We start from the raw sequence: 25,439 nt of genomic DNA on the forward strand, positions 1-25,439 counted from the left end.
TATGCTAATAATATGCATGTATTGGTATGCTTTACATGGCATAGTTGAGTTGCATTGGTCTGGAATCCAGAGAGAAAAAGGTATGGGAAAAAAAATCTTGTTGTATATAGCAGTTTCTTACAACTTCTGAGGTTTTGAGCTGTTTGGTAGTGATGTCACCGAGAAAGGTGAATGTGTTGAAGAAAGACCCATGAAGGACACATGATGTTTGGAAAGAGTATAAAGAGGATTTCACAGAGAGTGATGGAGGCTGAGCTTGGTTGTTTTTAGATGTATCTCTGCAATGCTTGTGAGTCACAATTGTTTGCTGATCTTTGCTTCCCTGAGAGAGGAACAGCAAAGAAATTCTCCATGAATTCCTCTTGGTCCCTCTTGCTGATTCCAGGCCATGCTGTCGCCTAGCTGTTTCTGCTAGGTAGTATTACCACTGCTCTTTCATGTTTGCTAACCAGACTCTACTGAACTGGACTGTTGGTGTATCCATGGAGTGTTTGTGACTGGATTGACCTGACACTTCCTACCTGTGAACAGAGACCACACTTGTTCCAGAAAACCTTTCTAAACAGGTCCACTTCCCCTCTTACCCTTTCTCTCTCACTATCTATGGTGCATGGTGGGATAAAATGGAGGTTAAAGTATTTAAAAACCATCATTAAATGTCAGCTTTTGAAATTATTAAAGTTCAATACCTGTCATCCCTGCCAAAATTGCCACCAGCTAAAGGTTTCCTAGAGATTCCTAGTGATACAGTCTAAACACACAAAATGATACAAACACACTCAGTCTCACACACACACACACACACACACACACACACACGCAGAAAGAGAGAAGAGAGAGTCTGACAGAAGAGAGAGGAGAGAGAGAGCGAATCCAGCATGTTTAGTTCACTAAATGCATTCGGAGAACAGAAACCAAAGAGCTGTAGAGAGAAATTAAGGTGTCCTGATTCTAAGGAATAATTTCCAATTGACTGCCTCTGGAGAATAACTGCCTAGTGAAAATAGATGCAAGCCATCCTCCTTCCTCAGTCCTCTAAGTAGATAAGAAGCTAAGAGGACAGAGGATTCAAGTCACCTATATATACTAGAAGATAATGTGCATTTGTGACAATACGGGTGTCACAAATTTTCAGAGCATATTTTAGGAGGTTTTGTGTGCATGTCTAATGTCAGGAACAGAGTAAAGCCAATGTGGTACTCACTCAGAACCATGAGAAATTCACATGTGAAGAAAACTCAACCAGGTGTGTTGGCTTACAACAGCCAGCTCACTGAGTAGAATGTGGAGGCAGGAGGATTTTTTGCTAATTGGAGTTTCAGATCACCTATGCTAGAGTGAAAGTCTCTTCCTCAAGAATTAATTTAAAAAGCAGTATATAAAGAACTACTAAATTAAGGGATAAATAAAACTAAGCGAATCAGTCTGGTTTAGATAATGGGCTCTTGGCTATCAAGCCAGTCTCAGATTTTTGGCTTATCCAAAAGAAACTCAAGTTAAATAAGGAAAAATATCTTATACAGACTGGTGTCAAACGTATTGAGATCTTCCTGCTTCTTCCTGTGGTGTGATGTGGTTAAAGTGTGAAATGTAAACACTGGGTTCTCTGTTTTCTTTGATTCTTGCTTATTTTAACTTAGGGTGTCTTTGTCTATCCAAGGCCATTATTGAACCCTCCAGAGAGACTATAAAGGACTTGAACTCAGAGAGATCATCCTGTTTGTGCCTCTTAAGAACTTGTATTAAAGGCATATAACATGATAATAACTGCAAAAACACATCAAGCAGTTTTTGTATTATCTTAGGCATATATGTTTCCCTGCAGACATGTTAGCATACCCTACCCTAAGAAGGCTGAAGAGAGTGAGAGAAGAGTTGTAGTTGGTTATGAGCTGGCATTTGGAAGCTAGGAATAGAATCCCCGTCCTGTGGAAGAACAGATCTTCTTGAAAAGTCTCAACCATTCATACAGTCCCTAAACAGTTTAAAACTTACTTCCTGCAATTATTTCATCAAAGGCAAAGATAGTACAGATAAAATCAAAGAAAGAGAATCACAGGAGAGACAGAGAGAGACAGACAGAGAAATAGAGAGACAGAGAGAGACAGAAAGGGGGGAAGAGAGAAGCAGAGATGAGGCAGAGAGACAGATAGAGACAGGAAATGGAAGAGAGACTAACAGTGATATATTTAGTGTTTGTACATTGTCTTGCTGAATGGTTCTTCATTTAGGGGTCTTCCCTTTCCTCTCTGGAGACCTAATCATACTGGACACACCCTATCTCATATCTCCACACTAAATCCTGTTACTGAGACTTACCTGTTAGTTCAGGCTACCTAATCATTCCAGAGAGACCTGAGAAATAGGTTGTAAATTGATGTGGGAGAACAAAAAAAATCACAGAGCTCAGAATTAGAGGAGACATATCCTAGCTGTGCTTGGATTGTGACCATAAGTTCAGATTTTATACATTCCCACATGAGGATCTGATTCACTCTAGCTGGGTCAAAATAAGATTAAATGGCTGGAATCTTCATCATCCTATCAGGTGGCCACTTTGGCCTGAGAGGTGTGGCTTCAAAGGGGAGGTGAGAGGGGAAAGGAGTATATAAGGACTCAAATGGCTTCACAAAACCATCTGAGTCTTGGAGTCTGGTGTGGTTGTCTGACCTTGCTGAGATTGGAGCTTCTGAGAGCAGTGTCCAAAGCAGGTAAGTCACTTATGCTCACAAGTCAGGACACCACATCTGACTTGGCTTGACAGTGTCCATTTTATCTTAATTTTTTTGTGTGTGTTTGTTTCATTGTATGCTTGCTTGCATTCTTTGTGCGGTTATTTTGAAGCAGCTGTCCTCATTTAGAGATAGATAGCCACAAGTCCATATGTAGCCAAGTGTCATGAAACTCTAAATGGTCATCCTCTACCTGCTGAGACCTGATAAAGCCAGGCCTGGCATGTGTATAGTGGGCTAAGGAGGTAATATTCAAGGACTCAGGCATACTGGACAAGTACCACATATCCTGATCTACTCTAATCTACCTTACAAAATTTTCACTCAAAGTAAATATAAATTTATAAAATGACAAAGAAGATGTTGCTTACTGGAGCCCGATGTTGGACGCCAAACTGTTGCAGCCCGTACTGCCCGTTCCGGTCCGAGGGTCAGGGTCTAGCGAGAGAGAGAGTGGGGATAAAGGGGAAGAGACGCGAAGAATGGAGACAAGACAGAGATTCTGATCAAGTCTCGTTTATTGGAGGGAATTCTGAGCTATTTATAGGCTTTTGCCACGTGCCTTGTAGGTGCGTGGATACCACGTGCCTTGCAGGTGTTGATATGACGTAAGCCTTACAGGCGTCTATAGCGTGGACAGCACGTGCACCACAATGCCTTGCAGGCTTGGATAGCATGTGTGCCTTACAGGCATGTATGGTGTAGATAGCATGTGGACAGCACGTGAACTGCAATACCTTGCAGGCGTGGCCACCACGTGCACCTTGCAGCTGGGGGCAGTAAACAGCAACACAAAATATGTGGGCTATCAGAGTGTGCTTCAGCTGTTGTAGGCTATTGAAAACCAAATCTTTCGTCAGGGTATATGGTTCCAGATGGCTGCAAAGTTGATCTAGCCGCTTTCTGCTAAAGTCAGCTCCCAACAGGTCCCCCTTTTTAAATTTTTTTCAAAAGGGAAGGCTGGGAAAACTTACGGAAACCGTGCCTGTCCTAGGTTGGAACAAAGGACCCCAGCCTCCCTTTTCCGTCCTTGGATACTCAACAGCCATTGGTTGAGCTCCTGTCTTAGGATGGTGAGGCCTCCCTTCTTTTAGGGGCAAGGGTCTCCGTATGCTCTCTTACCCGTCACTGACTATCCGGCTTAGCGCGTAAGTTAGGGGTTAATCCTCATCAGTCTTGATGACAGAGGTTTCAGAGTCCCCTACTTCCAGCCTGTAATAGTGGACCTGTATGGGTTTCATTTGAATAGTATCTCGTACAAAAGCCATCAGTTTGTTGAACCTTATTAACCCAAGAGACAAGAGACTTAGCAATGCCTGAACAGTCAATATAAAAGCAACACTCTTTTTTAAGGGTAACACATAACTCCCTCTATCAGAGGAGTAAAAAGTGTAAGCCTCTTCTATTCTGTTTATAAATGTCTTGTATTAGAATCTAAATCTATATAAATACAAAACTGATCATAGCTTTGATCTAAAGAAAACTAAGGAAATCCCTGTTCCTGCTCTAGTCAATCTCAAACCCAAAAAACAACTATAGTAACTGTGGTAGTGGGTTTCCTGCTAATCTAAATTCCCACTAAATCTAAAACAATCTAGTTCCCCACTAAATCATAAGTCAGGGAATCAAGAGTCCAATAGAGCCACCCTGGAGATATGGGTGGTGATGTCTTCTTCAGCACTGATAACTTCCCAAGTCAGGTTTACTCGTTGATCTGTTCCAATTTGAAGGCAATTGTGAAGCATCTTTATGTTTCCTGTGAAGTAAAAATACTCTTCTCAGGAGGTTTCTCCTCCCTGGATTTGTTATTGTTGTCTATTTGTTTAATCAGTCTCTCTGGCAGCCAACTTGCAGCATCTGCAGTTTGGGAATATATGCAAACAGAACCTCTTCCCCAGATAAGCACTGGGTCTGGCCCATTCCAGGTTCCAGTTAATGGGTCTTTCCAATGGACTGTTGCAAATTTTTTTTTTTGTATTAGGATGCCAGAATCTATCTGCAGCAGATTTTCCTTCAGAATCCAAATTTAAAAAATTTAAAATGAAGAGTGCATGATGAAGGATATTTCTGGGGGATCCCTTGGTAGGGTACCATTCCCCCTTTTTAATTTTTTCAAATTGACATTTAATGGTTTGATGTGCCCTTTCTACTATACCTTGGCCCTGTGGATTATATGGAATACCCGTTTTATGTAGTATTCCCAATCTTTCACAAAACTGGTGGAAACTGGAGCTTGTATAACCTGGGCCATTGTCTTAATCTCACCCTGATAATCATTATCTATAACTCCAGGAAAAATTTGTAATCCCTGCAGAGTAGTACTGCTTCTTCCCACTATCAGGCCAAACACATTTGGATAGAGTGGTCCAAACACTCCAGTGGGTAAAGCCTGAGGTCCCATTTCTGGGGTTAATACTGTGTGGGTGGCAGAACTGAGGTCCAGTCCTGCGCTTCCTGGTGTTGCTCGACTAAGTTCAGAAAGGGATTGGTATTTGCTGGTAGGACACTGACTGCTCCATAAGCCTGTTTTGGCTTGTGTCGGTTCGGGGCCTGGAGCTGGCCCCTGTTCCCGTTTCCCTGATTATGGGAAAGGGTGTTACCTTGTGCGTCTCTTTTAGACATACAATGACTAGCCCAATGCCTTCCACGTTTGCAATGTGGGCAGAGCCCAGGCTGTTTTCTGGGCTGTCTCTGGCTTAACTCATTTTCTACTTTGCAATCTCTTGCAAAGTGTCCAGGCTTACCATATTTAAAACATGCCTTTCTGTCTCTATTTGCCAAAAAATCTCTTACAGATTTTCCTTGCATAGCAGCTGCCATAGCTAAGCCCTGTTGATAAGAGGGACCTATGTCAGAACAGAGTCTGATATATCCCGTAAGGTCTGTCTTTTTCCTATAAGGTCTAATGGCTGCTTGGCAGGCAGGATTAGCATTTTCATATGCAAGTTGTTTCACATAATCTACACCTGCCTCTGCATTGCCAAAAATCCTCCCTGCTGTTGTCATTAATCGATGAACAAAGTCAGAAAATTGTTCATCAGGCCCTTGCCTGACTGCTGTTAAAGATGCACCAGGGTCTCCCTTTACCGGGAGTTTATGCCAAGCCTTCATGGCTGCATTTTGAATTTGAGCATATAAACCTGGGTCATATTGCATCTGGTTATCACTAGAAGCAAATTGCCCTTCTCCTACTAAGGCATCAAAGGACCAACCATTGCCTGCCTGAATGTTTCTCCTAGCTGTCTCTTTACAATTCTCATGATACTCTGATTTCCAAATAAGATAGTCTCCACCACTAAGAACTGCCCTCACTAACATATTCCAATCACTAGGAGTTAGCCACTCCTCTGCAACAGATTCTAAAATTGCAAGAGTAAAGGGAGCAGTGGCACCATATTGAGATACTGCATTTTTTAATTCTTTAATAATTTGAAAATTAAACCCTGTGTGATGTCTCCAAGCAACCCCTTGAGCGTCTCTGGTCTCTGATACAGGGAAAGCCTTAGCGTCTCCCTCCTCTGGCTGATCTGTAGCTGAACTAAAGCTAGAGGATAGGGACTGCCTTTGGACACCAGGTTGAGGAACATGAAAATCCGGGGGATTTTCGCAGTTAGTCTCTTGAGACCTCTTCCCTGTCCTTAATTTCTGTAACTGGTTACTTAAGCCCTGATACTCTTTTTCTAACTCTATCAGTTGTTTAAGGGTAGCAATTTTGTCCTGTAACTCCTTTTTAGGATCTACAACCATTGTCTCCATTGGGGGAGCACTTGGAGGTAGAGGCACATAGAAAGAGGGCATTTCAGCGTCATAAATTTAACTTCCTCTTCCTCTTGGTCAGCATAATCTGGCTCTGACAAATTGTCATCAACCTTTGGTTGTATTTTGGATTCTAACTTACGCTTCTTTTTATTTTGAACAAAAAAGACAGCATTCAAGAACAAAAACAGAAAATTAACACATGTGAGCAGCAAACAAAACCGAAACAGAGAGTTGAATTCAAGCTGACTAATTTTGGATTCAGGTTGACTAATTTCTTGTCCCATTTTCCTTACCTTTCTCAATGCAGCAGATTCGTGATCACCTTCTTCCAGTAACGTCCCTCACTGGGTCTCTCGTTCCCGCTGCCTCTCGTTGAGCACCAAACTGTTGCACATACTGGAGCCCGATGTTGGACGCCAAACTGTTGCAGCCCGTACTGCCCGTTCCGGTCCGAGGGTCAGGGTCTAGCGAGAGAGAGAGTGGGGATAAAGGGGAAGAGACGCGAAGAATGGAGACAAGACAGAGATTCTGATCAAGTCTCGTTTATTGAAGGGAATTCTGAGCTATTTATAGGCTTTTGCCACGTGCCTTGTAGGCGCGTGGATACCACGTGCCTTGCAGGTGTTGATATGACGTAAGCCTTACAGGCGTCTATAGCGTGGACAGCACGTGCACTGCAATGCCTTGCAGGCTTGGATAGCATGTGTGCCTTACAGGCATGTATGGTGTAGATAGCATGTGGACAGCACGTGAACTGCAATACCTTGCAGTCGTGGCTACCACGTGCACCTTGCAGCTGGGGGCAGTAAACAGCAACACAAAATATGTGGGATATCAGAGTGTGCTTCAGCTGTTGTAGGCTATTGAAAACCAAATCTTTCGTCAGGGTATATGGTTCCAGATGGCTGCAAAGTTGATCTAGCCGCTTTCTGCTAAAGTCGGCTCCCAACAAGAAGAAAATTTTTATATGGAAGAACACCGGAGCATGAGTTCTTGGAAATCATCAAATTGACAATTTTAAGCATTCAATCTGTTTTTTGATTAATCAAGTGATTAATTTTTACTTTCTGACTCCCACTCAACCCTTCTCCCACTCCTCTAGTCTTCTGCTCTGAGTGTGCAGGCCTGTGGTAAGTATCTTCCCAAGGTGATACATCAAGTCTGTGAGATTAGGTGCTTCCTCCCCTGCTGTGGTCCCACAGGGCAGAGCAGCATGATGAATAAATCACACATACAGTTTACTGCCTTTGAGATAGACTGCTTAACCAATTGTTTGGGCCTACGTGAAACAAGCTGCATTAAAGCTACACATATGTGTAAAGCCCTAGGTTTTGTCTCTGTATATTTTTTTGATGGTGGTTCAGTCTCTGAGAGCCCCAAGGGTCTACATTACTTGGCAGTGCTAATCTTTCTGTGGCTATTCTATCCCTTTTGAGGCCTGCAGGCCTAACTCCTATTCTTCTAAGAATCCCCAAGCTCCATTCACTGTTTGTCCATGAGTCTCTGAATCAGCTGCTGTGTGGAGCCTCTCAGAGAATAGGAATTCTAGCCTCATGTCTGCAAGCAGAACACAGTATCATTAATAATGTCAGGAATTGGTGGTTGTCCATGGGAATGGTCTCTGGTTGGGGGACATTGTTATTTTGCTATTCAGTCTCTGTTCCATGTAGCATCCTGGCATTTCTTGTACACAGGATACATTTGTAGTCATGTTTTTGTAGTTGGGTTATTGTTCCCATTACTGGTGTTTCTGCCTGGCTAAAGTAGATGGCCACTTCATGTTCAATTTCTCCTATGCTGAGAGTAACAGCTAAGGTCAACCCCATATATGATTGGGCACCTGCCTTATGTCAGTTTACTGCCTGATCCTGAACATATCCCAACTTTGATCCCAGTCAGCTGAAACTTCCATTCATTCTCATTGACATTTTATATCTTTCCTGTCTCTGCCCACACCTGATCCTGACCCCAAGCATTATCTTCCCCACCCTCACTCCCACCCCATTTTCTCCTTCATCTGCCTATGATTATTTTATCCTCCTTCTATGTGAGATTCAAGCATCCTCACTTGTTCCTGCCTTCTTGTTGAGCTTCTTTGGGTCTGTGGAGGATAGCATGAATGTCCTGTATATTGTATAATGTCCACTTTTTAGTGAGTATATACGATGCATTCCCTTTTCCAACTGGGTTATCTTACTCAGCATGATATTTCCAAATTCCTTTGACTTTCCTGCACAATTTGTACTGTCTTTGATTTTAATAGCTGAATAATATTCCACTGTGCAGATGTACTACATTGTCTTTGGCAGTCTTCAGCTATGACCATCTCTGGCTGTTTCTAGTTTGTAGTTATTAACAGAAAGCTGCTATAAACATAGCTGAACAAGTATCCTTGTGACATGGGGGAGCATGTTTGAGGTCACCAGAGAATGTGCATATCATTGGGATATTACTCTGCTTAGGATGGCTTAACTTGGCCCAGAGGACTCATCATGTGGCAAAATAACTTGGCTTATCATGTGGCTTCTCTGTATAGTTCAGGACACCCAAGTCTGTTTACGTGGAAGGAGAGGTGGCAAGAGAATTGAGGGTCCCCTGAGATAGAAGGATGTTCTAGGTATTTTGATTTGTCCCAGAGGTCTTCTTAGTGAGCAGGTGTTGGGGACCACACTGCCCCATGCTTTGGGGCTACTATGTTGCTGTCCACACTGCTCCACCTTTGGGGCTAAGTGCTCTGGTCAAGAGAGAGAGTGGGGATGGAGGGGCAAGAGACTTGAAGAATGGAGACAAGACAGGGTGTGTGGTCAAGTATCGTTTACTGTCTCCCATAGACTATATTCACCACCTTTTATCTCTCATTGACCTCTCCTATTGACTTCTCCTATTGACACTATTTGACTTCTTTTATTGACCTCCTACTATTGACTCTATTGACACTATTACAAGAAAATCCTGGGTATTTATAAGCACAAGCAGGAGAACACAGCTGAAGGCATTTTACCACATGCACCATGCAGGTGGGGTCACTAAACAGAAAAACAAGCTATGTGGGATAAACAAGATGTTTGTCAGAGTGTGCTCAGTTGTTGTAGGCTGTTGATAAGCAAGTCTCTATCAGGGTATATGGCTCCAGATGGCTGCAAAGATGATAGCTGCTTTCTAGGGGCTTTCTGCTAAAAGTCGGCTCCCAACAAGCAGAGAAGATGTGAGAGGGAATGGACGCTTACCTGTATGGTTTCTGATCCACAGGTCTGCTGAAGGTGGCAGGAGATTGCATATCCAGAGGGAACACGGTGCTCAATGCAGATTAGGAGGCCTGAGAGGACTCAATGAGCAGGGAAGATGGTGGAGAAGGGAGGGTTACCTGAATGGTTCAGGTTCCCCAGGTCTGATGAAGGTTGAAGGAAAGATGGTGGGAAGAATGAAGGAAGCCTTTGATAGAAGGCTGCTCAGGGCCTCAATGCATTCAGTCTCTCAAAGAACAGGTTAGCATTTAGCATGGCTCCTGCTTTTAAATATCATGGAAGAAAAATTTTATTCATTTTATACAATATATTGTTCCACTGATTATAGTAAAACTTTAATTGTTTCCCACAAAAGTGTCAGATTCATGTGTCACTCTCCTGTTACATCTTAGAGCAGGACTCACAGGAAAACTACACTAGATTGTGTAGAATATCAGGGAAGATCTGTTGAAATGGGTGCTTACATATTACCAGGAGGACCTTGAAGGAACTGTGACAAGAAGAAAGACAGATATCTAGTAATCTGAATCACAAGGTTTGCAATGTCACCAGACCAGCGATTGGTCCCCCTTCCTGGTTCATGTAATTAGCATGGGTAGGGTGTGAAAGGCTTGCTAAAAGAGTTTTAAATGAAATATTTTCTTTCCTTGGATATTTCCATAGCATCTGCATAACTGAAAATCATGATGAGCCTCATGGCCCCACCAGCACTCCAGCAGCTGGCAAGAAGAAGCCTGCTGAAAGATGAAGCCTTGGCCATCTCTGCTCTGGAGGACCTGCCCTTGCAACATTTCCCACCACTCTTCAAGGATGCATTCACCAGCAAACAACCTAACATCCTGAGGCAGATGGTAGCAGCATGGCCCTTCCCATGCCTTCCTGTGGGATCCCTGATGGAGATGCCTCACCTGGAGACCTTGAAAGCTCTGCTTGATGGCCTGGATTTGCTGTTGGCACAAAAGGATTGACCCAGGTAAGTAAGACCTTGGTAGCATGGGGGAGGGGGAAAGTTTGTATGGATGGAAGTTTATACAGTACTCACAATGTGGTCCTAGGTGAAGAAGAGGATTCTGATCATAGTGGTCAGTATCTTCTAGAACAGAAATGAAGAAAAAGTACAGTGGTGTATGTAGGACAGCTTAGAATAGAAAGAATCAATATGCAATGACTCTGTCTCTGCCTCTGGCTCTGGCACTAGAAATGGGACCTGAGTATTTTTTTTTTTTTTTTGCTTTTCGAGACAAGGAATTTCTGTGTAGCCATGGCTATCCTGGAACTCACTCTGTAGACCAGGCTGGCCTTGAACTCAGAAATCCACCTGCCTCTGCCTCCCAAGTGCTGGGATTAAAGGTGCGCGCCACCACCACCAGGCAGACCCAAGTATTTTCAAGGAATTGATTTAAGGGAATTTGAATTATGGGTTATGCGGATTACACATTGTGTCTCCTGTCATATGAACTTCCTTCTACTTTACCCACAGAACGTGGAAACTACAAGTGCTTGATTTACATGATGAGCACCATAACTTTGGAAATGTTTGGGCTGGAAGACAGCATATCATTTGCTCTCCAGATGTAAATGGCAACAACCAAGCAGTGGGAAATCATTGCATCCTAGGTGGGAAACAGGCCATGACTGTATTGATGAACTGTTTCCTCAGGTCCCACTGTCCCTCCAAATATCTAAAATATTTTTATCGATGGGCCAAGCAGAGGAAAGATGTGATAGAGGTGATCTGTCAGAAGGTAGAGTTTGGAGCGTTTCCTGCCTATGACCCACTGGATGTTTTGGAGGTTTTTGACACAGGCTCAATCCAGGAATTGGAAATAAACACATGCTGGGACATTCACACCCTTGCTTTGCTAGCCCCTGGCCTGGGCCAGATGAAAAACCTCCAGAAACTCACTTTCAAGGAAATCTATGTCCCTGTGCATTTGCCTCGGGACCAAGAGATGGAAGCCTGCTGTTTTACAGAGATCTTTTCCCAGTTCTCCAAACTGAATAAGCTCCAGCATCTCTATTTGATTGATGTCTACTTCCTGAATGGTCATCTGGACCAAGTGCTCAAGTAAGAAAGGACAGAGAGCTTTTTGCTGGGGTGAGCAAAGTATTTTGTTGTTGGTTTGTTTTACATTAAACATCTGTTTATATAGTGGTTTTCTAGCTCATCTTAAATTTATACAAATGTGAGCTTAGAATAATTGATATAGTACTTTATGCTGTTGTTGCATCCTGATTTCTCACCTTAGTAAAGCAGATTCCATCTCCTCTCCCCCTGTCTTTCCATGATTCAGAGGAAATTTGAGCACAGGAAGGGGCTGAGTAGATGGGAAATGAGTGAATGACTGTGGTCAAAGAGAAACCCTATGAACAGGACAGAGGGTGTGTGTGGAAGCTGGAGTACATTGAGATAAATTTTAGCAGGATTGTTCTGAGTGGTTCCCAGTTGATCCTACTGGGTTTCTGTGCTTCCATCATCTGTCCCAAAATATGTTTTCCACTTACCAGTTCAGAAGGAACTGTGTGGAGCTAAGGCAGTAGCAGACACAGTGATTGCTTATGTCCTACCTAGAAGAACATGACATTAGTTGTTAGCTTTTCAACAGGGAGCATCTTGTCCTTGACCTTAATAAAGGTCTGAGAATGACCTTGAGCTAAGGAGACTCTGCAATGTTGATTTCACAGTCTTTTCTCTGCAACCATTAAACTTCAATGTTGTAAAGTCTTTTACCCTTCTCTCTTTCTCTCTAGGGGCTTGGAAAGTCAATTAGAGACCCTTGCTATCACTCAATGATTGCTGTCACAATCAGATATGAAGTATCTGTCCCAGTGTCCAAGCATCCAGCAGCTCAAACACCTGGACCTGAGTGGTGTCACCTTTGTACATTTATTTTATTTATTTTTTATTTTTTTTATTTATATATAATTATTAAATGAATACACTGTATCTGTCTTCAGACACACCAGAAGAGGGCATCCGATCCCATAATAGATGGTTGTGAACCACCATGTGGTTGCTGGGAATGGAACACAGGACCTCTGGAAGAACAGTCAGTGCTCTTAACCCCTGAGCCACCACTCCAGCCCCATCTTTGTACATTTAAATGATGCATTTCTAGGAACAAAGACTGAGAGCTACTCTGCAGACATTAAAGTTGAAGGGCTGTATGATTATGAACATGCAAATCAGTGCCTTCCTGCCTGCACTGAGCCAGTGTTCCCAGCTCACTGAAGTCAATTTTGTGAAGAACTTGTTGTCCATGGGCAGCCTGAGGAAGCTGCTGCAGCATACTGCCAACCTCACACAGCTGACCCTGGAGAAGTACCCTGCCCCTGATGAAGTCTCTGGTGACATTGGTGATGTTATTCCATACAGATTTGTACAACTTTGTTCTGAGTTTATAGACACACTCAAAGGTATAAGGCAGCCAAAACAGGTCTACTTTGTGAGTAAGAGATGCTTAGATTGTCGGAAATTTTTTACCTATGATGTGGAGGCCAGGCTATGTTCTTATTGGGAATATACAAAATAAGGTCATTGCTGGGCTCTGATAAATGAAAGACAGGACTCAAGTGACTGATTAGAGACATAGGCCATGTGTACTAAAGCATTTCTGGATGAGCTGTGGAAAAATAATTATTTCATGTCATTTGAATTCCAATCATATTCTTCAGATTTAAAGTAGTTGTGTTGACATGAAGAACCATGATCTTATTTTCAGCCTAATATCTACAGTACATACCCACCATTGGTTAACAACAGTATTCCATAATTGTAGCCCTTCCATCCCAGCACTTTCATAATATGAGGGACCGTAGTGGAAGCACAGGTGATAGAGAGGACATTATAAAGAGCATAATGGAATTGATTAGGAGGACTCTGTGCCATTCTGCCTCTGGATGACATCCTCCTATTGGCTGAACTGAACCTAGGAGTATTTTTGTATTAGACTGCTATCACTTTTAAGCTGTGTCTCTTTCATGGGGTGCTCCTGCAGCCTTATATTATCTTTTCACACCACCATTCAAATTATAATCTGTCATAGATTGCAATAAATCAGTTCTGTAAGAACATGTTTATTTTCTTCTTTTACTGAGTTAGTTTTCTGACAACATTATACTTGTGTATTGTGCTAACCCTGGCCCTATAATCATGTGTCCCCTTGTCTCTGCCCCTTCCTTCTCTTGGATCTTTCAGAGTAAATAAAGACCACCATGTTTTTTCCTAGGGGAGATTTTGTAATCTCATGATTGATTCATGAGACCCTATTCAAAGTCCTATATGGAATCATTTGGAGATGTTACTCAGAGGCAAACAAAGCTTGCTGCTCTTCCTGAGGAGCAGAGTTGATTTCCAGTACCCACAACCACCTGTATCTCCAATTCCAGGTGAATGACATTTTCCTCTAGTCTCTGGGAGCCCTTGAGTCAGTTGAGGTGACTAAAAGGTTAGCCTCTCATAATCTAGTCATGGAAGTTTTTTAACTAGGAGCCTGACTTCCCAGCTCACAAGGTGTGAAAGCGGAAGTACAGACAGGATCTTAGTAGGTATTTTAGTGCAGGGCCATGGAGATTTGGAGAGCTCAAGTGGTTGAAAATGGGATTGATTTAGAGGAAGAAGAAGCATGTGGTCTGAGTGCTGACTAGATGTATAGTTGAAGCACATCTTCCAAAGAGAAGAGTGAGGGGCTGCTTGGAGAGATGGTCTCAGCAAATTCTATTTGTCTTACACATCTCTCAGGGAAAAACATGCAATCTTCAAGCATCTTCCATGTACATTCTGTCTGAAGTGAACACCTTCATTCTGCTTAGAGCACCTAATATTTTTAATAGTTATTTTCAAAAGGGTTGGACCCACTGCAAGTTGATGTGGGTTATAAATGTTTCCCTAACTTCTGTTTTTTTTTTCTGAGGAAAATATAAACCGTTTTTCTGCCCTGCAAAAAAATAAATAGTAAGAGGCTTGCCTGGACTACCTGGAGAGTTCTAGGACAAACAGAGCTCTATAGAGACTCTTAGCCTCAAAACAAACAAACAAACAAACAAATCCCCATGGTTACATTTCACTCACAAAAATCTCATCACTCCAGAGTAAGAAACAGGCAGATCTAAATGCATTGATAAGATAGTGTCTAGACTGAATGATTTCCTTTTGGGAAAACCACAAAACTAAAACTAGAGTGGAACTCAAGTGCCCATTAACTAAACCACTCCCCCAATATAAGGTTTTTGTTCATTAATTTAGTAGCTATTTATCTACTCATTTTTAACTTGTGTTTGGGTAAGGTCTTGATCTGTAGCTAAGGTTGATGTAAAACCCCAGTTCCCAGCACTCCTGCCTCAGCATTCCATGTGATAGGATGACTGTTGTAAACCAACACACCTGGCTGAGTTTCCTTTGCATGTGATACACATGGTCCTGAGTGTGTGTCCCATTGGCATTGTTCTGTTCCTGACACTAGACATGCACACAGATTCTCCTAAAAATATTTTCTAAGGACTATGTGACTTTGTGACACATCGTCACAACTGTGTATTCTTTCCTGTAATGTGTAGCTGACTTGGATGCTCTGTCATTCTTCAGTTGTACTAGCTAGCTACACAAGAGGGCTGAGTCAGGAGGATGGCTTGCAACTGCTGTTGTGAGGCAGCAGTTCTGGACATGCAGTCTCCAAATGGACTTAATTGAATTTGGTCATAGGTGCAACAGTAGAGAGAGAAACTCACTAAGATGCTAAGCCTTCATTACTGAAGGAACAGAGGGCTACAGCCTCTCAGGGAAGACTGACACCTAGCTAGCTCACTCTAGTTAGTTTATTCAAACATTATACAAAGTTAATTGGGAATGGGAAAGATTCCAGCTACCAAGATTATCTTGCTCTTACTGCTCATTGGAACAGACAACCCACACCAATCTCAGTCCCCTTTGACTTTGCTAGGCATAATCAAAAGAAAAAACTCCAGGTTTGCCAGAAGTGTCTCAGTACCAAGATGAATGCAGCTGCATGCTCTCACATAGCACCACGTGCAGACATTCTAAAGAGAAAATATTTCTTCAAGGGTCATACCTTCTCAAGGCAATTTCTCAGCTTCTCCTAATTGACCCAGACATACCAAAGGATTATGGATCATTTAAAGCAGTTTCAAATTTACATCATTTATACAGATGGTGTCCTTGTCTCCTAGTAAAAAAAGCATGTCTCAGAAGAATCCATCTAGGAAACTAAGTGGTTGATATCAATAATTTGTGCTAAACCAGGCATGGACAAACACACACATGTTTAGAGCACAGGCTAGTCTTTCAAAGGACCCAAATAAAATTCCCTGCACACATATTAGGTAGCTCACAACACCTAAAATTCCAGATCCAGAGAGATTCTACTTCTTTGGCCTCTGGGATCTTTGATCCATGTTAACATTTCTCATTAAAGACACACATACACATAATTAAATATAAGAAAAAAATTTAAAGTGTGATAAATGAGATTATTACTCCAGCAATTTAGCAAATGAATGAATGATTGCATAAATAAATAAATAAATGTATATATACAGATGTATACAGTAAAATTAAATTGAAGATGCTTTCTAAGCACTATTTTATTTATACACAGTAGCCAGGAAAAATCTTGTAATTAAATACTCACAAGTACTTTTCATTTAAAAAGCATATTTTTTTATTTTGGCTTTTTTTGGTTTTTGGTTTTTCTCTTTTTTTTTTTTTTTTTTTTTTTTTGACAGTATATTTGTTTAGTGCTGGCTGTAAAGGAAACTGCTATATAGAAAAGGCTGACCTCCAACTCTGGGATATCCCTGAATCTACCTCCCTTGTGAAGAAGAAACTAGTGTCTCTGGAAAGTTAGTTATAACAAATGATGTTTTTCTGGGCCACACAGGTGAAAGGATATCTTGGTAAAGCAGACACGTGAAGAATATTTTCCTGAAGCAGGCACAAGTGAAAGGATGCTTTAATAAAGCAGACATGTAAAGGTTGCTTGATAAAGGAGTAATTATGGCCCTACAGACAGTAGGAGACCAGCACTGAGCTTTGGTTTGGATTGCTCTTCCCACTCTTTTCCACTATACAGCACCCATGTATTGGTTTGCTTTACATAGCAATGTTGAGCTCAGCTTGTAATAAGGCTGCTATTGAGAGAAACTTGCCAAGAACTGCTTGTGAGATTCCTGTGCCAGCTTCTGCTTCTATGCCATCTCCTGAAGCCAATTGCCAAGCCTGGTGGTTTCTTCAGGATTAAACTACAGCTACAGGTTCCTGCCTAGTGTCTGCCTGCTGAGAGGACTTGATTGAAGCCACTGGTTTCTGCATCTTGGGCTGCCTTGGGTTGCCTGTAGGCTCTGTGCATCCAGGAGCTCAGGAAATCATTCAGCACACCTGTCCACAGGGACATGTCTGAGTCAGAGGGGGTCTGGTAAAGCACTCAGGTGCCATATATTCATGCTATGCCTTAGGAAGTATAGGTCTCCCCCATCCCAGGCACCATCCCAAGGCCAGAGTCCCCACTCTGCAATAATAGAGGACTCAGTGTGCCCTGTTGTACTCTCTAGAGGTATCAAGTCCAAACACTCATCAGTCTCAGCAAATGGAGACTCTAATAAGAACTGACCCAGGTACAATTAACCTTTGTCCCACCAGGGGCCAAACCCTGCTCCTTTGAATCTCATTTCCCTTTGGAAAGGTTATTCAAAAGAAGGTGATGTGAGCAGCCTCTTCTGGCAAAAAGACACTGATCACCTATAAAGGCCTCAAAAGAGACAGTCCTACTGTCATAGGCCCAACAACCCAGGTTCTGCTTTCCACACATTGAGTCTGCCAAGCACAGACTGAGGAGAATCTCTGAAATGTATGGCATTACTCTTTACTTTTAAAGTTGTTACCAGGTCCTTTGGGACATTGGCCTTTTGGATACTAATTTGGAGAGTGAGGTAGAAGTTCTGTGAAGTAGTGACCACCTGGCTTCACACCCAAACTGTGTCTGAAATTTGAAAGTGAACAAAGACATGTAAGTTTCCCATAAGCAGCTCTGGAGTCATGTGACTACACAAGAGTACTCTGAGAGACTGTGAATTTGAGAAAGACATGCCAGTGAACCCTTCTGCTTACATCACTTTCCCTCCTGTCCTTTCTCATTTCTCTTTCTGTGGGTAGCTATGGACTATGTGCACTGAGACAGGATGGTTTTGACTTTAAGACCAGTCTGGGCTATATGGTGAGACAAAGAAGGAATCAAACAAATATGAATGTTGAGAAAGCCTTACCCAGGAGAGAAGAGTAAGAATTTCCAACTTTGTTTTTTCAATCTCATTTTCCATGAAGTGCTGGAGCAGGGAGTACACGTAGGAATCACTGGGTGGGGACCGGGATGAGGAGAAGTGCTTATGGAGGATGCAATACACCTTCCTACATGCACCATGTTGGCCTGATATAGCCATTGATATGATTTCCAGCCACGTTCTTAATCATGTCCAAGCTGATACTCACAGGCCTCAGACTAGAATATGAATTGTGTGAGCACACAAGAGAAGGCCATGTCCTGGGAGTTGACCACAATATATAGTCAGAAAGAGTTTGGATAAGTACCCTATGCTTGTAGACTCGGAAATCCACCTGTCTCTGCTTTGCAAGTGCTGTGATTAAAGGCACGAGGCACAACCACTTGGTTTCAGTAGATACGTTCTTAACTATCTCTCTCGTCTAAGAATCTTCCTGTGTACAGATCTGATCCAATTTACCTACACCATCCAAATCTGAAGATAAGGAAGTGGGTAGAGACTCAATATTTAATCAGAGACCTACTTTTGTGGTGAGGGTGTGGCTACAAAGGGAGGATAGAGCTGAGAGGTATATAAAGAGTCAGAGCAGGCAGAGAAACCCTCAGTCTCTTGAAGCCTGGAGTTACAACCTTCCCCTGCCTGAATATGGTGATCTGTTCCCAGTGTCCAGATGAAGTAAGTCCCTCAGCTCCATGAGGATACCTCATCTCATGCAACCTAGTCTAGCCTTGTCCTCACTTGAAATTTTGTTCATATAATTTTCTACTTGGTGGTTCTCCTTTTTTAAGATGAGTTCTCTCTAAGTAAGTTTGCCTAGCTGGTATCCTAGATATTCTGTACTTTTTGGTTAATATCCACTTACCAATTAGTACACACCATGCATGGCATTCTGGGTCTTTGGTAACTCATTCAGAATGATATTTTCTAGTTCCAGCCATTTGCCTAAAAAATTCTTGATGTCCTCATTGTTTTATTAGCTGGATTTTATTCCATTATGGAAATGAGCGATATTTTCTATATCCATTCTTCAGTTGAGTGCTATCTGGGTTGTTTCCAGCTTCTGGCTATTACATATAAGGCTGCTATGAACATAGAGGAGCAAGTGTCCTTGTGATATGGCGGGGCATCTTCTGGGTATCTGACCAAGAGTAATATAGCTGCCTATTCAGGTAGAAGTGTTTCTAATTTTTTTGCCAAACAACCAAATTGATTTCCAGAGTGCTTGCACCAGTTTGCAATCCCATAGAAATGGAGGAGTGTTCTCATTCTCCACATCCTCACAAGCAAGTGCAGTCATTGTAGGGTTTGATTTCAGTGATTCTGATTATTGTAAGGTGGAATCTCAAGGTCATTTTGATTTGCATTTCTCTGCAGACTAAGGACTTTGAACATTTCTTTAAGTGCCTCTTGGTCTTTAGAGCTTTTTCTACCTTTGAATTAGGGGAAGGATTGAAGAAACTGAAGGGCAGGGCAACCCTATGGTGATCCCACTAGTCTAAACTAACCTGAAAGCCTGGAAGCTCCCCGAGCCTGAGCCACCCAACCTGACAGCATACACAGTCTGGTCCAAAGTCCCCAGTACATATATATAGCTGAGGACTGCATGATATAGCTTCAGTGGGAAAGACTTGAGGCCCTAGAGAAGAGAGATACCTGAAGGTTTAGGGGTGGGTGAAGCATTCTCTTGGAGGAAACACTGAAAAAAATTAGATGAGGGTCTGGGGGAGGGAATCAATGGCTGGAATGTAAATTAATTAAAAAAATATCACCAAGCCATAAACTCACAGAAATTCTCCTACCTCAGCCACCTGAGGCCTGTTTAACCAGAATATCCAAGTGTGTTCTCAATTACATCTAATTATTAACTGGGTTATTGTGGTTTCTGTAGAATTTTTTTGTTTTATTAGTTTTGATTCTGTTTTTTTGAGACAGTTGCACTAAGAATGTCAGGGTGATCTTGCATTCTCGGCACTCTAGTCTGGAATGTCAGATATGAGTTACTCAAGTGCCTTGAGTGCTGATCTTTCTGTCAGTTTAAGCCTGGCATTCTTTGGTGTGCTTTCAATCCCAACAACAGGGAGGCAGAGGGAGGCTGTGAGTGTCAAAATAGCTGGATATTACATATATTTTTTGAAAAGGCGAAACAAGGGGCTGCAGAGAAGGCTCAGTGGTTAAGAACACTGAGTGCTCTTCCAGGGGTACTATGTTCAATTCCCAGTAAGTAAATGGTGGCTCACAACCATCTATAATGTGGTCTGATGCCCTCTTCCTCTTTGGGTGTGTCTGAAGACAGAGACAGTGTACTCATATACACTAAATAAAGAAATAGTTATATAACTAAATAAATAATGTAAAACAAGCAAACAAACACAAAATATCAAAAAACAAATGGTATTTGCATTTGCTCACTGATAAATAGCCTCTCATTATAATCGAACCCAGGATGTCCTCAAACTTGCAGGAAGAAATGTATATATACACATACATGTGTGTATATATATGTGTGTGTTTGTGTGTGTGTATAATATTCATTATATCACAATAACAGTCTTGCTCTCTCCTCTCTACCGATACCTACTCTTGACTGCAACAGAAATGCAGAGGCTGGATACTCATTAAGTTTGATGACAGACTAATATATATATAGAAAGTTTAAAAACAGCTATAAGATCATGTCTCAGAGAAGAAAAAAATTCCAAACCAATAAAATCAACAACACACACACAAAAGATATTTCTATCTGCTGATTGATACATGGACTACTCTTTTCAAGGAAATCAGTATGTCTTCAAAGTTTCAGAAAGAATCCAGGTTTTTGTTATTATTAAATATTCAAACAGAAAAATCTAAATATTACTTAATATCTGCTCCATTTTTGTTACATGTTGGTCTTCATTTAGTTTCTGCAGGTCTCAGGATAGCTGGTCTGGTGCTGTATAAGTAACCAATTATGACATGGAGCTAGTGAGCCTCCTGCCTTCAGCCTGTGAATTATAATCTCTACCTCATAGTCTCTTTATTTTGGATGCTTTATAAAGGGTCACCAACCATGTCAATGGCTACTGAAGGATAAGTGACTTTAGTGTTTCTTTCCCACTCTGTTAGCTTTGTAGTTTGCAGACCTCAGGCTTGGAACTTTACCAACACCTTCTCCAAAAGACATGTAAGGGTCACAATCAAAGATTGATGTCAATAACTAATGATGGGTATTTCAAAGATGAGGTGACTCAATCTATGCAATGTAGCTGGATAGATAAAGATTGTAGACAATTTGGAAGCTGATTTTCTTTGCTTTCTTTGAGGGCCTGGAAAGCTAAGCACAGTCATCATCCAACAAGTGGCTGAAGCTTCAGAGTTCCTCGTGATGCCTTCCCAGTGGGATGAATTTACCCCATCTCTGGCTGCGATTGGATGTGGCCTTTGGGAACTAGGATACTTTGGAGAAAATTCATAGCATCAGAGAGAATTATGGGTTTAAAACCAGCACAGGCCAGAACAAGCAGTGCTTGATTAGTCATGCTGTGGTGGCCCAGGCCGAGCAGAGATGGAAACATGTAATGTCAACACTTGGGAGGTACAGTCAGGTATTTCTCTGTGGGTCCAGGCCACTGAGATCTATAAAGCTAGTTTTAGGATAGCCAGGGATATAGGTAGTTCTGTAAAGATATTATCTCAAAGAACAAATGAAAAAAAAATTGGTTATTCAAAGTGACAAACTGGGTTCTCTGCCCTCATCTTTAGTAATCTAGCTCTCACATTTCCTTGCGTGTACAGAAGGGCTTCCTAAGTTTCTTGTCATTCATGGTATATTTTTCCTGGCTTCCCTAGGATGACTCTTCAGAAGACACAAAGAAAGTCTACTCTCCACTCACCCTTGAGAAGCTGGCAATGCAGAGGCTACTGAGGGAGGAGGCCTTGGCCATTTCTGCTCTCAAGGACCTGCCCCATCTTCTGTTCCCAGTGATGTTTGAGGAGGCCTTCATTAATGGGCATACAAAGGTCTTGACAGCCATGATACCTGTGTGGCCTTACCCATACCTTTCTGTAGGAATAATGATAGAAAACCGCAACTTGGAGACTTTGAAGGCTATGCTTGAGGGACTAGATATACTGATTACACAAAAGGTTCGCTCCAGGTAGGCAAGATTGGCTGGGGTTGGAGGATGGGTCTCTGACTGCGGAGGAGAAACTAGGGACACAGAATATTTGGCCACCTTTGGATCAGAACCTTCTGATCATCAATTCTTTCTTCAACCCACAGTCTAGACTGTTACCTTCTGAATGTAGAGGCTGAGAAGGTGTAAAGGTTTGTGCTTAGTCTCAACTCTCTGGGCAAATAATAAATAATGTAGAAGACAGAAAAGAATAGACACACCCAAGAGGAGTGGGTCTTTTCCTGCATCCCTCAAAGGTACAAGAGAAATGACATTGGGATTAAGGAGCTTGGAATGAAGGGAAGTAAGACAGGGCTAAAGATGCCTGTCTTGCAAAGAATGCTATTCATTCACTGAGCTTAAGTTTCAGGGTTTGATTCTAGACACAGGAAAACAAAGTTTTGAAAGAAGCTGCTTAAATGTAATATGTAGAGTAGAATCAGACTATTAAATGTGTCTTCTTTTACCATCTGATAGTTATACTCATTTCTCCCACAGTAGGTGTAAACTCAGAGAGATCAATTGGAGGAATGAATAGCACGATGTTACGGGCATATGTGCTGGATCCCATGAACTCTTACCAAGATTAATGACACAGAAGCAGCCAGTGAAGAATAGTCCTGGCTGTGGGGTGAAGAAGGAATTGAAGGTGACAACACAACTTGAAATCATGGAGGGCAGACTTGATGAATCTGACAGATACTTGTTTCAGTGGGCCCAGCAGAGAAAAGATTACATTCATCTGTGCAATAGAAATCTAGAGATTCAGGGTTTAACCAAAGCTACAGTCATAGAAATCTTCAAGTTTTTACATGCAGACTGTGTACAAGATCTAATGCTATGTCATCTTTCTATAGAAGATTTTGATTTTCTTAATCCCTTCCTGAGACAGCTGAACAATCTTCTCAATCTCACAGTATGTCACATCACAGATACCCTAAGGATGGGTGATTCTGACATGTCTCTACTTCCCCCATTCCACTGTCTCCAGAAACTCTCTGTAAATGAATCCCCTTATATATATGGCAACCTAAAAGGATTCCTCAGGTAAGGAAGGGTCCCGTAGTAGACCAGAAAAAAACTAATCTCTTTTCTTTTGCCTTGATTTTGATGTGGTTTTGTTTTGTTTTTTGCAAGTTATAGAAGATTTTATCATCTGGCAAATATAAACCTATCACTCTCAGAGACCTAGCATATCGAGGCAATGAGCCCTGTGCCAAGATCTGTATGACTAGACACAAGCAACCTCTTATTGCTTATGTGTAAATAGTTTTAAGTTCAGAAGAAGATTGAGTGGATGAGAAATATGGGACAATGGGTTTCAAGGTGAAGACAGGATCATGGAACTTGGAGAAACAAAACCTCATAGAACTCTTAAAAATAGTACTAGGAAGTTGTTGAATTTTGTTTTGGGTAGCTAGTCCTTCTTACATAGACCATGTTACCCAGATATATCCATTGTTTTGGTTTTCTGTCAGGCCCTGGGTCATGACTATAATGAATCTTAAGGACTCAGACTAGAATGTTGGGAGGTATGTGAGCAGAAAACAAAAGGCCATGTCCTGAGGGTTGTTCTCAATATACATTCAGAATGATTTGGGGGGGGGGAATGTCATCTGCATAGCTGTCAATCCTATCCACCCTCTTCAACACAATTTGACAGAAAGCAATAATGTTTTCTCTCCTCAGGTGCCTGAAGAAACCCTTGGCGTCACTCAGCATCACTGACTGTAACTTCTCACAGTCAGACTTGGATTGCCTGTCCTATTGCTCAAATATTTTTGAGCTCAAATCTTTAAACCTTGATAGTATTAATTTATGTGATTTACTCTTTGAGCCTCTTGGGTTTTTCCTTGAGAGAGTTGGACATACCTTGAAATTCCTGGGATTAGAGTCACGTGGTATACAGGACTCTCAGTTGAATACCCTGCTGCCTGCCCTAAGCCAATGTTCCCAGCTCAGAGTTGTCAATTTCAATGATAATGACTTTTCTCTGCTTTTCCTGAAAGAACTTTTACACCACACAGCCCAGCTGAGCCAGCTGGAAAATGAGGCATACCCTGTCCCTCTAGAGTGCTATGACAGGGATGTAATACTTAAACACAGATTAGAAAAATTGTGTCCGGAGCTCCTGGATATACTCAGGGCCAAAAGAATGCCCAAGGAGGTCACCTTTGAAACATCCCAATGCTTCAATTGTGGTGGTTACTATATTTATGATCTGGAGACCGAAAGTTGCCATTATGAAATATAACTACTGTAAAGTTGATTGTGGAAGACAGAAATGGAAGCTGATTATTGGAGATTGATGAAACCCTAAGTGAATGTCCACTGCTGATTGGAGCATGGAAATGCTAATCACTTACAGGCCTGAAACACACTGGAAAGGCAAGATCTTTCTCTGAGCTGGTAAATGAATGTAGCATCTACAGAAAATGTCAAGCACTCTTTACTTTTCTAGGATTATTGTAGTTTGTGTGTATTATAATAGAGGTAATCTTCCATGAGGACATTGCCTCCCCTTTTGATTTATGCAATAAATATTTTGATATTTAATAAATATTTTGGGTTGATGGTATGTCTCTATTAGAGCACAGAACATAATTATCCTTATCATTTCTGCACCTGTATCTGGTTTCTTCATTCCTCATCACCATAATTAGAACAATCTCAGATTTGTACAGTTCCTTGCATCCCAGGAACAGTCTCATAAATGGGACCCAAACACAGAGCTTCATAAAGTGCTCAATGTTTTGGAAAGAAATTAGTATGTAGTACACTCAGATCACAACAACTGAGTTCATTATAGAGAACAATGGGATGAGGGGAGAGGCATATTCAGGAAGCATGAGAACTGAGGACCAAGGCAGGCACATTTTAGGAAGTATGTCCTTGTATTTAACCTTTGCTGAAAAAATATTTGCAACAAATGAACCCTCAGAGACCTGATATCAAAATGAGAAGAACATGATGTTACCTTAATCCTTAATCTAGTTCTTCATAGTTTTTTTTTTTTTTTTTTTTTTTTTTTTTTTTTTTTTTTTTTTTTTTTTTTTTTTTTTTTTTTGGTTTTTCAAGACAGAGTTTCTCTGTGTAGTACTGGCTGTCCTGGAACTCACTCTGTAGACCAGGCTGGCCTCGAACTCAGAAATCTGCCTGTCTCTGCCTCCCAAGTGCTGGGATTAAAAGACGTGTGCCACCAACTCCGAGCTCTTCATAGATTTAAAACAGTTTTTTTGTTGGCTAGGAAAAGCTTC

The 25,439-nt window shown here is 41.6% G+C and overlaps 2 pseudogenes; both read left to right on the forward strand.

The window, feature by feature from the left end:
• Positions 1-10,422: 10,422 nt before the first annotated feature.
• On the forward strand, positions 10,423-13,269 carry LOC117708383 (PRAME family member 12-like; annotated as a pseudogene).
• A 5,371-nt stretch (positions 13,270-18,640) lies between these two features.
• LOC117709215 (oogenesin-3-like) lies at positions 18,641-24,436 on the forward strand (annotated as a pseudogene).
• The last annotated feature ends 1,003 nt before the right edge of the window (positions 24,437-25,439 follow it).

This window comes from Arvicanthis niloticus, chromosome 5, assembly GCF_011762505.2.
Source record: "Arvicanthis niloticus isolate mArvNil1 chromosome 5, mArvNil1.pat.X, whole genome shotgun sequence".
In the NCBI taxonomy this organism is placed as follows: domain Eukaryota; kingdom Metazoa; phylum Chordata; class Mammalia; order Rodentia; family Muridae; genus Arvicanthis; species Arvicanthis niloticus.